The sequence below is a fragment of the Aquila chrysaetos genome, chromosome 17 (genome assembly GCF_900496995.4).
Source record: "Aquila chrysaetos chrysaetos chromosome 17, bAquChr1.4, whole genome shotgun sequence".
In the NCBI taxonomy this organism is placed as follows: Eukaryota; Metazoa; Chordata; class Aves; order Accipitriformes; family Accipitridae; genus Aquila; species Aquila chrysaetos.
Genome location: NC_044020.1, coordinates 7153620 through 7164328, shown reverse-complemented (window position 1 = coordinate 7164328; position 10709 = coordinate 7153620).

Here is a 10709-nt window from a genome sequence, read left to right as displayed (position 1 = left end):
TAGAAAAATTATTTGTATTGTTCTGGTTTAGGCAGGAAATCACCACAACAAATTTCACAAGTTTCAAGGTGAGAGAACACTAAGAAAATATTAAATCATCATCCCAATACAAGGCTCCTGAAACAAGTTCACACTTATTTAATCTCTTGGTACTCTGTCCTCCTCAAAAGAATCAGAGCCAGCCTGCCAACCTTTGCAGTGCTTACAGTCTCCTAAAAAGAAAAAAAAAAATTTTTTTTTTTTTTCAGAGAAAGTGGCTGAATCAAGATAATCTTGTCTGCTGAAATCAATGTACTGAGGAACTACAAATGAAATCCTTTCCATTTTTCTGAGCTTTATCATGATGATACATTTTTATATGAGTTACATTCATGACCAAAAGTATGCATCACCAACAGTTTGCCTTTCATTTAATTTGTTAGGCCAAAAACATTGACATACATCAATATGCAGATAGAGACAATGGATTATTACCTTTTCATTTGTGCAGTGAACAACTATTGAAAACATTTTGATTATTCTCTGGCTCCAGGCAGCATTTCAGTGAAGATCCTAATTATTTTTTTACTTGACATATGAGCTGACAAGTTGCAAGCAATTGGAAAAATAAAAATTATTCTAGCAAGGTGTACCATTTTAGCTGTGGATGACTTGTTAAATAATGCTGTTTCATTTTTTACAACCAAGTGATCTCTACAGGTTAGTACACATAATGTCACAGTACACTTCTATTGCTTTGCAACAGGCTCTTTTTTTCTGTATTTTCACATTTCTTAGCAGCAAGAAGTAGCTATTTTTTCTTGGGAGCTATGCTAGAAATATTTTCAACATCTACTCTCTTTGCATGATGTTTTCTGTTTGTCAGCCCATGGTGAGTGATTGAGAAACTTCTTTTGCCTAAATTACAGTAAATCACATGACATTTATTGTTATTTTTAGTGATGATGCTAAATCATTTCTCTACCCCTTCCAAAAGTGCAAAGCCTCATTTTTCTAGGTTGTGCAGCTTGATCTACTGATGAAATACTACCACTGTGGTCTCTATCAGATTTCCAAATCATGTAAGGATGAAACTCAATTGACTCAAAATACCTAAAACCCACTTTGTCTTAGGACACTTACTCACGCTGCTCTTCTCTCCCGTGTGTGCTCAACCAGCGAACACCATATATCACTGCTTTGTTTTTTCTCATAAGGTATTCTAAATTTTTATTTCTACTCTGCTCTGTGTGCATTCTGCCTTATCTGTGACAGCAGCGTATGTTTGACAGTAGCAAAATGATCTTGATGGCAAGGGGTTTATTATTTGTCAGCAATACTGGTTGCAAAAGTTTTAAGCAGACTAGAGAGGGATTATGGTAACATATGTCCGTAAATTTTGGACGTTTCAGTATAAAGTTTGTAAAGACATTCAAGAGCTTGGTATTTTAAACTGCTGTGTAAATACAGAGTCTTGGTCTCAATATTGACACCACATTTTCACAAGACTTCAGGTTTTGGAGGGTCTGCTTGAAGACTTCAGAGTGTTTGGGGATGGTGAGCCGATCCTAGTGGTTTACAATGTCCACTACAAATAGTCTCCCTGGAAGAAAAGAGCTGGAAGAGCTGTTCTCCTCCAAGAAAAGGTGAAAGGCAGCATGGGGCTTGGATTTTAAGAAGGGGTAATGTTCATTTCCTTGGAAGATGAGCTAATGTCCCTTTATTTGGGAGAAATTTGACATAACGTAAGGAAGTTGCAGTAGGTTTTAATTTATAAGATTTCTGTAGCTGTGACTAAAACTATCACAGCTGGGTCTGTCTTTCACTGCATTTGTGTGTGTGTGTGTCCCCATATGGAATACATGCGTACACAAACAGTATTGGCATGATGAAGCCTGACAGTGGTTAGAGTCCTGCATGTTGCTGTAATACACATAAATGATAATAATTGCTGTATTTTATAAAAGCAGAAGTGATTTTATGAGCTTTGGCTATGTTTTCTAATTGGTACTGTAATGCAGAAAGAGCACTTCTCGCATTTTAAAGACAAAATAGGCAACTTCTACATTTGGTATCTGTATTTTTCCCTGTACACAATAGATGGCACTAGTAGACCACATGATCAGGGTTTATTTTCCACGTTCAGTGTACTAGCAAGTACAATAGTTTTGTAGGTAGCTTTAGCTGTTTTTAATAGTCATCTGGAGACCCAGTTAAATGATTTTTTTATTACGCCTTTGTGGAAAACAAGTCAGATCTAAGTTTCCTTGCCATCCCTTCCTGCCTTAATCTAAGTAAATATGTTTTGCTACTGCAACATGTAGTTTCATAGCAACTTCAATATTCAAATTAATCTGTCTCAATCAGAGGAGCCACTTGCTGTAGTTAGCACTGGCGCAAGCTGCAATTCAGCTGTCGTTATTAAGCCACTTCCCCTGGGAAGTTTTTCCTGCCCTATTCCAAAGAAGGTACATTTTACTCATTAGACTTCTGTCAGTTTGCAATGGAGCATCAGAAGACAATATAGACCTTATTTTCACGAGACAATAATATAAAAAGAACAAGATTTTAACATTTCAAAATTGTAACCATTCTGCAACCAGAAACAGTGATGTGTCAGGTTGCAAAAAAAAATTCAAAGGCAATTGCCGTATCTATTTAAAATCCACTTTTGTTTACATATAATGAATCTGTTTTCAGTTATTTCCTTGTCTAACTAAACACTTGGGTAGCGTTTTTTGCATGTCTTCTGTGAAGTGTAGTAATAATCCTGGCCTCTGACCATCCATTATTTTACCTGGAATTATATGAATTCAGCATTCTTGGTCTTAAATAAGCCATACTGAGCATAGATATTCCTCTAAAAACTCTCATCAAATGTTGCATGGATTTTTTAAGAATAAATATAAAAAGTGCTTCAACAAAGTATGAATACTTTGTTATTGATAGACATCTTTAACACGGTAGAACCTTCTTACTCCACAACATGACTCCTCTCCCAACACACCCTCATACAATTCATTCAAAGTGGAAGGTACATTTCAAAGCAGGTTTGTCCGATGAACATGTAGATTTTCATCATGAGATCTGCAGGAACAGGCTTTCTGTAGCCCTACTTTTATTAGAGATATTAGCGGCTGATGGATCTCCCTGCAAAGAGGTATCTTTCTGTCCTCTTGCACTGCATCAGATAGTTGAAACACATTAGATGGTTTTCATGGGCTTTTTTCCTATTGGTTTGAATTATTCATGAGCATTTTGCTATGGCAATGGGAAGAAGGAGAGTGGCGGCAGCACAGGTTAACCTCAATGGGGTAAGGTGGTCACAGCAGGTGTCACTCGAGTGTGCAGTGATGTCACATACAGAGGCAGGTCAGTACGAGATCATCATCTGTCTGCAGTACGGGCTTTGTTTTGTGTTGTTTTGCTTGGCAAAGGGAGAAACCATGCAAAAAGTCAAGAGCTTAAAGTTAATTTTAAAGGTCTTGTGGAAGACTAGGGAAATTCTAACCAGGAAAGAAGGAAATAACACTGGTAATGAAATATAATATATGCCTTAGCTTTTATCTTTGTGCATAAACACTATTTTTTATCTTTGTTCATTTTAACTAGAATCTGGAACTATTTATTTTCTGTTTGTCTATGGGTGATGCAATTCTTGAGCAATACTACAATTCAAAGGAATTTTTTTTTGTTCAAATCAACCAGCTTCCCCCTTAAACATCCAATGTGTAGATAGTTCAAAAACCTTGACTATGCTCCAATCAAAAGATCTGAAACAAGGGCTTGTGCAGCCAGTCAGACCCCAGCATTTCTAGGCTGGCTCTGGTTTTTCTAGTAATTGTGCTAGATTTAATTCATATAAGTGACCTGGGAAAGTAAAAAACTATTATTTTGGAGTTGCCATAAATATTGCTTTATAAAATTGCTGGTCTTTTCCCCAGGATAGTTTTTTGTAGTAAAATAATTTTCGGGGTTTTTTCCTTTAAAAAGTTATAAATGGAATTTTGTACAGATTTGAACTTTCTCTAGAATTGCACATAAAAACTTGTCTTTACTGCTTAGAACTGATTTTGACCATAGCTTTTGGTCTTACGCCAAAAATGTAATGTTCAAAAATTCCTCCTGATGAAATATCACTTTGTTCTTACAGGCAACTGTTTAATATGTGAAGATCCAAATTCAATAGGTGATAAGAAACTTCACTTGAAGGAAAAGTGATCTTCTTACCTTTAATCAACTAAAATCAGATTACAAGCCTTTTACTGGCTTTAATTGTTAGTATTTCTTGCTCTGCCCAGCAAGTGTATATGTTGGTCACAAGGCCTGGGGAAGTTTCCTGGGTAGCTTCTGGAGTCAGCAGGATAACCTCAGGGATGTATCTGGAAAATAAGTTATTTCTCTGGAAGCAGTTTGAAGGAGGCATCAAGCTCGAAGACTCTCCTCTGCTTGTTCTGCTCCTGCTCCTTAAACCCAATTTGTTTTCCTATTGAAGAAACAGAAATGGAGTGTTCAAAGCGAAGTGTTTAGACCTGAGGTATCAGAACCAATACCATAAATAGCAAAAGGGTGGAGTTTTGATTAAGCCTCTAATAACATTTAATTCGAAATTCAATGCAATGGCTATTGTGTGTAAAGATCGTGGCACCGTGGTAAGATCTGAGAAGTCCCCAGGTAGCTGTAACAGTCTTAGAAGCAACCGAGGAACCAGAAGCCAGGCTTCAGCAAGCACTTGTTTTCTCCGAAGCGTGGAAGCTTTCCGTTGGCATCGCTTCCTCTCAGTTTTGGGGGCACGGAGATGGCGTCATTTCTTATTTCTCCCTTTGTCCTCTGTCCTTTTGTGCTACCTAAGTCTCAATTCACACAAATTGTGTTGGCAAATGGCTCTCCTAGCATGTTAGATTTACCGTGTGGTTTCTATGATTCTGTCCCAGAAACCATCCTTCTTCATGACAGTCAACAAATTAGTCTCACTTCCCTCCATTTTGTGGTCTCAGTCTGATGTCTGGGGAATTGAAACGTACGCAGGTAGTAAGTCACGGGTGCTCTCTGACCTGACTGTCGACCAAAATCAACTCTCAACTGAGATCCTGCCTGCAGCTGGCATGGCTGGGTAGCTTAAAAGTGTTTAAACCAAATATTTGGGGTACTAACAGTATTATAGCAGATTTTAAAGGGTGATTGCCAGTGCTGTCAAAGGGTGAAGCTGACATTTTTTCAGTACCCCTCCTTGCCAAACAGCTTTAAAATTTGAACATTATTATTGTATTAGCGTAGCTTTCTGAATTTAAAACATGCTTACTGTTTAGGGTAGGCAATACAAAATCCCTATTGCTACTTTCCTGGAATTTCAACCAAAAGGAATGGTACAACATTATATAATCAGATTTTTTAAAAATCAACTTGCAGTTTTACATGGCATCTTGTGTCTGCTCATGGCAGCCAGAACCGAGCGTTGCCATTGAAAACAGAGAGTCATGGCAGTATATTCACTCCAAAAATACCTTCTGGTTGCAAAAATATTTAACAATGTTAGGACTAAAGAGGAGTGAGAGGAAACTAAAGAAAGACAGGGTTGGAAACCGTTCATTGCACTGTCAGATAAAAATTCAACATGGAAAAATGCACAAACACTCAAATAAAAAACAATTTCTGGAGTGAAAAAGCAGTCCTGCAGACCACTGAGTCTTCTTGAGTAGGGCTTGAAGGATGAAAGGGGGTTGACCCTCAAACCACCCCGTTAAATTCAGCGAGCAGAAAGTGCTGTGCATCAAGCATTCAGGTCAGGACAGGGGACAGATAAGTCTCTCCCAGATTTCTAGAAGGAATAGAAATACTGCCTTTGCGCATACCTCTGGGTTTTGGAAAAACAGAAGTCTCAGAAACCAAAATCCTAGAATATCATGGATGGGTTATTGAAACATCCTATAAATCATGGTAGCAGTTAAATGGCATGGCAAAATGGGAATTCGTGATCTCTCAATTTTCTTCAAGGGGAGCTGGAGCTGGGTCACCATCTGAAATACTAAATTATGTAACCTTATGGCAGAATCAGCAGTTCCCCGGCGCTTTTGTCAGTTGCTCTCAAGACATGCAGACTCAGAAACGGGTCTGAAGTTTAAAAGCTGGGAGAACAGGTAAGAAAAAGGAGAGTCCCCATGTAAGAGAAGAGGGGAAGGGAAAGGTAGGACTCCAGGAGTTTGTGTCAAAGCCTGTGGAAATGAACATGCCACTTGGAGTTGGCCTCAGTGGAAATAAAGAAAAAGATAAAGCAGTCTTTATTATCCTGTAATGAATATACAACCAATTACATTCAATGACAGCACATTACATAGAGGGAGCAGGAAGCACTTTTTTTCTCCAGTTTCCAGATACTAAGGATCAATATCTTGGTAGGTTTCTTAGGAGTAAAGTTATATTGTAACTGGAGTCACAGGACCTGGAGAAGAGGTACCTGCTCACAGATTGCAGCGGATCGGTCAGAGCCAGGAGGATTTCTCCCATCTGCGGATTCTCAGTGTAGAATTTGGGCTAACAGGAGATGCTGCTTGCTTGTAAGGGTCCCCATGTAGCTTCTGATGGGAAGACACCAGCTTGTTTGGCAGTCCCCCAGGGAACACAGGAGAATTCTTTGCCAGCAAAGTGACAAAACTAGGAGAGGAACAGAGCCGCTGAAATGAGACGCTGAGGAATGAGCTACACAGGAAAGATGTTTGTGGTGATCTGCTCCTGCCTCCAGCGCCATGTGGGAGACTGAAAAGGGTGTCACTGTGGGTGCGAGGAGGGTTTGCTTGGGTGTGTTGGGTTCTCCACTCCCGGCAGCAGCTAAGGGATAGCCGAAATACATTTCAAGGAGTCAGTGCACAAGAACCCTTCACATCACAAGATGGGGAAACAGAAACCTAAGCTCACACTCATTGCTAAAATTTAATAAAATAAAATAAAATAAAATAGGAAAGAAAAACACTGAAATTGGAAATAAAACAGATACAGAACTCCAAACCTCTGGTGAGTCTAATGGACCAGTACTGATCTGGGGAGGAGGAAGGGGAAGAGACCTTTGCTGATGCAACTGAAAGAGCCACAAGGTAAATGACCACCCATCAAATAATATGTAATGAAGTCTTAAAATATCTGTTGACAATCGGAAGGAGGATAGAGAGTCCAGCAGAAAAGGGCAGAGATGGCTTTTCTTATATGTGTTTATACTGGGTTGCATTAGGATCAATCAATCAAATGTGCTGTCATACTTCATCCAACCAAACCTATGGAATTAATTCTCATCTCCTAAATACTCTGCACAGGGGGTAGTTCTGTTAGTCTACTGCTAAACCACGGTTTAACATAAAATATTGCTCATGTGAAGTCACTCCTTCGCGTATGTTTGTTGCTGCCCTGATAATTTATTTTTGGGCTATTATGAATTGTCAGTATTGTTTTCTTTAAACAAGGGAACGCATTATTCAGAAAGTGCCAAACAACATCTTTATAATTATCATGAAGTCTCCTATAGAGCGTTTCCTGTTAACTTTCATAGTGTTTTGAAGAAAATTCTTTTAAAGGCTTTTATAGGCTCTTGTCCAACATATCTGGGGAGTCTGTTTTTCAACATCTAGTTTTACTCTTTAATGTTTATTTATGGCCACTTTAGTGCCTTTAACTTCCTAGGATTTGAAAATATTTTTTTAACCAACTTACTCATCTCAGATTTGCACAAATTTGAAAAGAGACCAGCTGATTCACTAGTAATTAAAGTATAATCACAAAACCTGTTCTTAAAACAACTTCATTTACAGCTTGTGTTCTGCTTTCCAGCGCTGCGCATGAAGAGGCACACAGAGCTAGTTTTGTTTCGGCCGTGTACAGCTACACCAGAACTGTGCAGGATACAAACATGAAGCTATAGAGGCTGAAATTTACAGTAGACATTGTAAACAGGACGCAAATTCCAGTGCAAGTTCCTTTCAGGAAACTTAGCCATTTTTGTCACTTTTTTTCCCCAGTATTTTTTTACTTTGTTTTTAAACCTACTTCTTTTTAAAGGATACCAATTGGTGTCCTCTTTCCCCCACCCACTTAGCTACCACCCCTTATCAGAACTGCAATTTAACATTCTAGAACAAACTGGAATTATTTAGGCTTATGTTGTTTTCTGGCTGCTTATAAAGGTCAGAGTAGCTGGCTACTTCTTGCATCTACATTTACTGTGATAGGAGCAAACGTTTTTTGTAATGAATTCTCTTAAACTTGAAATACAAATCCAATCACGTTCTGAAACATCCATTCCCTTGAGATCATTTCATGTTTGCGGCTGCTTTTGATTCTCCATATTGTTCATGGTGACTCTTCTGCTGGTGCAGTGTAAATTAGTTCCCCCCTGCCACTCAACTCTGCGCATAACGTGCTGCTTTGCATATAGCTCATTATTTCCTAATATCTACTTCTAAACAGGGACAGTGCTGTTTCAAATAAGGCAGAAATGACTAAGCCCATCATACTACTGCCCAGGTAGCCTTAAGACAGCGTGTGTTTCTGCAGATCATATTGCAGCTGACATCTGGCGTGCCGCACAGAAAGAGAGGATTCTTTGCCTAATGGTTGAAATGTTCTCAATCAGTAAATACTTAAACATAGCTGGAAATTGGCAGAATATGAGGGGTCTCCTGTTAAGTAGGACATCTGCCTGTAGGATATTCCAAAAGAAGGCCCTAGGAAGGAAAATTATGAAGTGAGAAATTGTTTGTGTTAAGGCTAAAGTGTTCAAAAAACAAGTATTGTTATTAGACCTGAATTAGCTCCTCTGATGTTACATCAAACCTTATTAGCCTTCTTTTAGCAAAGAGCTGAGGCTGTTGCTTAACTTTCTGGAACGAGCCATGAATTCCATTGTTTTTCAGAGGCTGTGGTTTGATTCCCAGAACCAAAATGAATCTGATTCTTGAGCTGGCATATACCCTTAAAGCATTCCTAGATCAGGGCTCTGAAAAGAGAGGCTTTGGTTTCAAAACCTCTTCCACATTAATGGGTTCCTTATGTGTGATAATGGTGCAATTATGAGAGATGAAGAACCAGACTGAGCAGTGGGCTACGCAGCAGCAGCCGCCCCTTTCAGATTCATTGGAGAGAAGGAGTAGAGCCTGGGGGTACTTAAATTTGGCCTCAGGAGGAAAAGGAGATCTCCTAACCATGCTACATGGTAGCTGCTGTGTTAAGAAGGCTGTTTACAAGAGGACTCATTCAACACCATCGAAATTCAGTAGAGTCTTTCCTCTCTGCTTGGATTTAAATCACATTCGGTTCCTGTCACACTTACCTGCTCAATAGTAACTACCTTGAGGAGGCCTTCAAGAGCCATTTGCAGAAAAAAAAAAAAACCCTGCTTGCTATTTTTGGTTGACAATAACTTATGAAGCAGGTAAACAGCAGTGGTTACCGATACCACTTTTATCTGCTGACTAAATACTCAGTGCCCACAGGTTACTGGTGGGGCTGGTCTGTATAATTGCTGTTTCCTGTTTGTCATCACCTGTCCAGTAGTTGAATGCTTTAACTAAATTTTGTCCTCAGTTCTACAAATACATATGTACTTATAGTTAAGCCTAGGTATGTTTGAATGGCTGGCCATGAATTCTGTGCACTGCTGTGAAACAACAAATAAAAATGAGCTTCTCCTGAAAAGAATTAACTATCTGTCCTATTCAACGACGTAACATTAAGGGTATCACAGAGATCAGGCTGGATGGCACCACATGCCCTGGGCTATCTACCTCGACACACTGGGTTAATTAGCAGATTACAACTGGCACTCCATTTATCATCATTTTCAATCTTTTAGCCAGAAATGGTGCTTCATGTAAAGCAAGACTGATAAAAACGTATTCATTTGCAAGAGAACCCAGAGCCAAAGCTAACATAAGTTTTGTGCTCATTTACACGCTGCCAAAAACTACAGCTTCACAAAAGAGCTTGCTGATACCTTTATGGCAACAGCGTCGAAATGCCCAGCAGCCTTGGCAGGCTAAGTTTTTAGCATTCATAAGGCTGCAGATGTAGAAGTCTTGGACAGCTGTCTTCATCAGTCCAGTTTTTTTGCGTATGTGACCTCATCTTTGACCTGGCTGTTGGAATAGTGTCAAAAAATATAGCTTACCTCATTAGGTAGCAATCAGAACTACCTAAATGTGATCTGGATCATGTATCCAGATTCAACAGTAAGGACTGCTGGATGGAAAGTTTCAAAGGTATCCTTTGCATAACATCCTTTTGAATGACTGATACTCCTCTATCAGCAGGTATTTGTCTGGGTTTTCATGAAGAGGTCTCCAAATGGTTGTTTTCTCCCTTTTTTTTTGTATCAGTCCTGTATTTAAAATTATTCTATGCTAGATGGGGGCAGAAGACTAGAGAACAGATAGCCAAAAATCAAGCATTCATCAGATATGATGGCAAAACCAAACTCCCCAGACTTACGTTGTGATCATATTAGAAGAGGAAAATTCTTTTATACACCTGGACCAAAGCTGCTGGATCCTGTCTTCTGGAGCTATTCTGGGCAGCAAAGCTTCAATATTCATGTGAAAGAAGCCCTTGAAGGCTGCTAAGCACATGGGCTTCAAAGCCCTTGCCTTCATTTAGGAGGGCGTCCCAAAGAGTACAGCTGCATTTCTCTCTCTCCCAGCATATAAGCTTTCCTGCGGTCGCAGAACGGAGTACATTTGCTCTGCAGGTTC